The sequence below is a fragment of the Hyla sarda genome, chromosome 11, assembly GCF_029499605.1.
Source record: "Hyla sarda isolate aHylSar1 chromosome 11, aHylSar1.hap1, whole genome shotgun sequence".
Classification (NCBI taxonomy): Eukaryota; Metazoa; Chordata; class Amphibia; order Anura; family Hylidae; genus Hyla; species Hyla sarda.
Genome location: NC_079199.1, coordinates 100,585,575 through 100,590,574, shown reverse-complemented (window position 1 = coordinate 100,590,574; position 5,000 = coordinate 100,585,575). Strand labels below are relative to the sequence as shown.

General features: G+C 36.9%; 1 protein-coding gene across 4 annotated transcripts in view; it reads right to left on the bottom strand.

The window, feature by feature from the left end:
- TTC24 (tetratricopeptide repeat domain 24) overlaps nucleotides 1-5,000 on the bottom strand; it is a 66,728-nt gene that overhangs the window by 48,555 nt on the left and 13,173 nt on the right. The gene's annotated exons all lie outside the window — the stretch shown is intronic.

Genomic DNA, 5,000 nt, shown 5'->3' with positions numbered 1-5,000 from the left:
ATGGGATAGGAGGATGGGATAGGAGGACAGGATAGGAGGTCGGGATAGGAGGTCGGGATATGATGACGGGATAGGAGGTCGGGATATGATGACGGGATAGGAGGTCGGGATATGACAACAATATATGAGGACGGGATATGAAGTCAAAAGCTTCCTCCTTTGTTTATTTTCCTCCCCAACAAGGATTAGGAAGGAAAAACCGGGCAACGCCGGGTACTCAGCTAGTACCTCAATAAATACATGACATGTTCTGATCACCGTAAATTGCTTTATAGAGGGGTTAATGTAAGGATTATAGAGGATATGGGTGATATGAAATAGAATAGATGGAACATCAAACATCATGTGTAAGGAGATGGATATGAGATAGATATGAGATAGATAGAGATAGATATGAGATAGATAGATAGATATGATAGATAGATATGAGATAGATAGATAGATAGATAGATATGAGATAGATAGATATGAGATAGATATGAGATAGATATGAGATAGAGATAGATATGAGATAGATAGATATGATAGATAGATATGAGATAGATAGATATGAGATAGATAGATAGATATGAGATAGATAGATATGAGATAGATAGATATGAGATAGATAGATAGATAGATAGATAGATATGAGATAGATATGAGATAGATAGATATGAGATAGATAGATATGAGATAGATAGATATGAGATAGATAGATATGAGATAGATAGATATGAGATAGATAGATATGAGATAGATAGATATGAGATAGATAGATAGATATGAGATAGATAGATATGAGATAGATAGATATGAGATAGATAGATATGAGATAGATAGATATGAGATAGATATGAGATGGATAGATAGATAGATAGATATAATAGTCTGTATTTGTGAGTGAATATTTTTTTAAGCACTGACACACTACAGACATTCATCTTATCTATGTTTCCATCAGGTTATGGCACTTTGGACAGCAAAACCTCTTCTTCTCACTAGATGGCGCTAATACAAAGGGACTTTCGCTTTCCCCGTTCCAAACTTCATAGGAATTTCCCGGTTATACTTGGGAATCCTGGCGCTGCGGTGATGCAGCCATGTGCTCCCAGCATCAAACATTTCATTCACCTTTTGGGTGAAAATGATGCTGCAACCTAACGGCAGAAACCTCAAAAAAAGATAATAGACGCAACAACTGCCCTTTATTTGAGGGGGGCGAATAAAGCGGTCCCAAATAGTCCCTAACCTACCATCATAATCCCAGTATGGGCATTAAACCTTATGATTAGAATGTTTTCAAACAGTTAATGTAATTATTATTTTTATTTTATTTTTATATTTCATGAAAATTTTAAATCAACTTGAATTTTTTTTACATTTTTTTTATTTTTATTCTAATTAAATCTTCGCACCTCCGGTTACCTTTAGCGAGGTTTTTGTCACTTTACGCCGCGCTTGATGTGTTATAATGTTTACTATGAAGGGAGAGAATGACAAGATGGCATCCCAATCCAGATCGCGCTGCCTGACCCAGTTCCTCTAAACCCGCTCAGCTGACAAGAAGAGATAAGGGCATTAGACTGGGGAGGATATCATTGGCCCTAGGAGCTTGCACTCTACGCAGATAACTAGATAGAGAATGACAGCTGGGATTAATATCAGCCTATTAAGTGCCTTTGTTTAACACATATAAGTGTCAACCCCGGCGCCGGGGGTCAGGAAAGGGTTATAAAATCGTCATCTGCAAATTAAATCCAACCCTTAATGTTGCAATGATTTTATTCCCGCAAAATACTGTGGGAATGAATAATATGTATTTTCCCACATGTCAGCTGGGATTCACCGAGGAGCGGGGGATGGGGCATCTGAGAGACGGTTAAAAGGGAGCGCAAAAAACAAAACAAAAAAAAAACACATAATTTTACAGTGAGCGGAGGATGCAGAGAGAATTTTATGTTAATTATATAATTTTTTTTTACAAGTAAATAAATAATTATTTTTTTTAATTTAAAAAAACAATATTTTATTTATTTTAAATAAAAATAACTGATTATGCTTAGAGAAAGGAATCTTTTTCTTTTCTTGTTTATATAAAAAAAACTAAGAATTTCATTTTAATGATCTATTTTTTTTACATTTTTGTTTACATTTAAAAATAAATAAATAAATGAATAAATAAATTTGATTTTTTTTTATTTAAAAACAACATTTTATTTATTTTAAATTAAAATAACTGATTATGCTTAGAGAAAGGAATCTTAATTTTTTTCTTGTTTATATCGGAAAAAAACCCAAAGAATTTTAAGTTAATTACCTTTTTTTATTTTTGTTTACATTTAAAAATAAATAAATAAATGAATAAATTAATTTGATTTTTTTAAATTTGAAAACAATATTTTATTTATTTTAAATATAAATAATTGAGTATGCTTAGAGAAAGGATTATTTTTTTTTCTTGTTTATATCGATAATAAAAAAACAACAAAGAATAAAAAACAAAAACTAATTTTTATATAGAGATCTCTTTATCTCTTTATTTTATAAAAATTTACACTCTTTTCGATAGCAGGCTCTATGTGTTTGTGCCATTTTACAGTATTTACAGTAGTAAATGAGCATTTTTGAAAAGAGTTGTAATACATTTTTTTGTTATTATTTATTTGGAACATTTAACTATTACTATATGGTATGGGGTATTGTAGGAACATTTTTAAATAATAATATAATAAAATCATAATTTGTTGTGACATCTTTGGAGAATTCATCTATTATTATTTGTCTTTATTTAATATTATACATATTTATGAATTTTTTAATGCATGTATCCATTCATTCATTCATTCATTTATTAATTAATATAATATGTTTTTTATTTTTATTATTATTATTATCATTTTTCATAAATGTTATTATTATTGTATTTATATATTCATTGTCATTTATTTTGCTTGTTTTCTCTAAGTTATGTTCTTCAACTTAACTGGTAGGATTTTTGATGGGATTTTTACATGGGGTACACACGAAAAGAAAATTGTTCTCCAAACCTACCCGCCCCCCCCCAAAAAAAAGGAAAAATGAAGACATTGTCATGTATACTTTATGTACGTGAGGTGCCTATTTGTGAAGTGAGATAGGCGCCATTGTCTTTGCTGCCTTTCTCGCACTATGCCATCACACGTCCGGCCCCTTTATAATACGTCTGACAGAAGGGACGTTCTCTTATGTTGCCGTCGCCTCGGCCTAGGTGTGACTACAACATCTGCACCCACTAGATCGAACCTACTAATTGTAATTGGAACCATTCTCACCGTGGGCCCGAGAACACGTCATGTGATATGACTTTAAGAATACTCCATTATTTCATGTGTGAACTAGGCCTTTATAGCTGCCTGACGGGTTTCTAACATACATATAATTCGCAGTATAATACATTCATTCATAGCAATATGGTTGGGTTCATGTTAGGATGAGGAACCTGTCATAATTGGAGAACTCTTCTCCATGATGAAAGAACCCAACTTTAAGTCAGACATATCCTGCCACATGGGGCCCTTGAGCGGTTATATTACCTAAAAAGGCCCCAACTGCACCTTAAGGAATGTTTTTTGTATAGTCTGGATCCTACACAGTATTTTGGGTCTTTTTTTGGTTATAATTTTTGCCCAAACCAGGGGTTCAGATCGTTCCATTATAGTCTTTCTCTGTCTCAGCCCGCTCCTGGTTTTGGTAAAAATACTGACCAAAGGCCCAAATTATTGTGCGTGAATCCAGACTTAAAGGGGTGCTCTGCCACTAAACATCTAATCCCCTATCCGAAGGGTAGGGGATAAGATGTCTGATCGCGGGGCTCCCCCCGCTGGGGATCCCCGCGATCTCCCTGCTGCACTCCCTGCTGCAGTTCTTTTAGAGCGTTGGGTGCAGCTCCGGAGGCTTGTGACGTCTCGGTCATGCCCCGCTTTTGATGTCACAGCCACGCCCCCTCAATACAAGTCTATGGGAGGGGGCATGCCGTCTGTCCCACTCCCTCCCATAGACTTGCATTGAGGGGGCGTGGCCATGACATCACAAGCGGGGCGTGGCCGTGACGTTTCGAGCCTCCACCCGGCATCACCAATCATCCAGCATGGAGCGAAGTTCGCTCCATGCACTGGATGTCTGGGGTGCCGCAGCTGAGATCACAGGGTCCTCAGCATCGGGACACCCGCGATCAGACATCTTATCAGATAAAATGTCTAGGGGCGGAGTACCCCTATTAACTTTACGTACCCCAGCCATAAAAGTAAAACCTAATGTTGCAAATACCCCTTATAAAATCTCTGGCCCATCAAGGTCTAGATGCCACAAGACCTCTGGAGTGGAAATCTTGGGTATGTTTCAACACTTTTTTTTCCCAGGACTTGATCTGTGATCCTGGTGCCATCTCTTCCCCAGGTCCGTGACACACATGCACCTCCCCGTCCTTATGATGGAAAATAAAATGGGATTCATGAGACCAGGCCGCCTTCTTCCATTGCCCCATTGTCCATTTCTAATGTTCATGTAAAACTTCTAAACTTCATTCTGACTGGTCTGCATGGTACAATACACAGCAAGCTGTGGTGCCCTGTGTGATCTGACTCCTTTCTGTCATAGCCAGCAGTTTTCACTTTTGTTGGATCAGACAAGTTGGGTCACCCTTTAGCCCCCACACACATCAATGTGACTGTCTTCCTTTCTTGGACCACATTTGGTAAGATACTTACCACTAAATACTGAAGGCTGTCCTGGCAAGATTGGAGTTATAGTTTTTTAACACCTGGAGAGCTACAGGTTGGGGAACACTACATTAAGTGGGGGAAACTATAGAGGTCATTGCTGCATTCATACATCTTGTGTAGTTTCTCCCACATAACATATTGGGGGGAAGGAACCCTCCTGATAATACTGGGGGTGAGCCATCCGTATTTTTAAATGGAGTGTGTAAAAATTAGGGTCTAAGAGGGAGATTTATCAAAACCTGTCCAGAGGAAAAGTTG